This window comes from Crinia signifera, chromosome 1, assembly GCF_055691185.1.
Source record: "Crinia signifera chromosome 1, ASM5569118v1, whole genome shotgun sequence".
Taxonomy (NCBI): Eukaryota; Metazoa; Chordata; class Amphibia; order Anura; family Myobatrachidae; genus Crinia; species Crinia signifera.
The window spans coordinates 272,816,694-272,817,524 of NC_139217.1; the positions used below are offsets into that span (position 1 = coordinate 272,816,694).

At 37.4% G+C, this 831-nt stretch overlaps 1 non-coding gene across 1 annotated transcript; it reads right to left on the bottom strand.

Annotated features, from left to right (window-relative positions):
• Positions 1-712: 712 nt before the first annotated feature.
• Positions 713-831, bottom strand: LOC146033097 (5S ribosomal RNA). The gene has a single exon (XR_014458513.1). It is a non-coding gene; the product is annotated as a 5S ribosomal RNA (ribosomal RNA).

Below are 831 nucleotides of genomic sequence, written 5' to 3' on the forward strand. Positions count from 1 at the left end.
TGATATATACTATGTCTATGCATTCAACAAACATCCCCATGGGTAGAGTATAATTCCCCTAACTGGGGCGCTATGTTTACAGAGTGAAATAAGTATATTACAATGTTTAAAACTGTAAAGTTTGTTCATTTGCGGCACTTCCGCCACACTTCCGGTATTCGGGTATCGTTAGTGCGCATGCGCGGCTTATCCATAGCCGCAATACTGTCTATGTGCCACACTTCCTTGTGTGTGGGTGCGTCCGCGAATGTTGTCCCCGGAGCACTTGTTCAAGTTACAACAGAATGAAAACAACGTCCTTTCATTATGGATCCCGGCGGCCATTTTCTTGAGGCTTCTAATACTTTATTTTTAGCATAGTTTGTAGCGGCCATCTTGTTTAAGTCTCTTACACCAGGTTTTCACCATAGAGGAAAACAAATAAAGATAGTAACCATTGAGATCAGTTTAAATGTGCGATTTTTGTGACAATAAGGTTAATATAACCTTGTGATTATATAAAGTGCTATATGCTGCATAATTTATTATATTAATATTATATATAGTGAGCGTGTATTAAAATATTAAAAATATTATAATATTAATATATTGATATATTGTGACATTGGTGATGTATTCATATGGTGCTAATGTGCATATTACTTAAGGTCATTTAAAATTGTTTCTAAAAAGGTTAAAACCATAGTTCCATGTTACAGTATGTCCGATTCTATTACTACAGCACCAGGTTTTCCCAAGTGGTCTCCCATCTTGGTACTAACCTGGCCCAACACTGCTTAGCTTCCAAGATCGGACGAGATTGGGCGTCACTAGTGTGGTTTGACTGTAGGA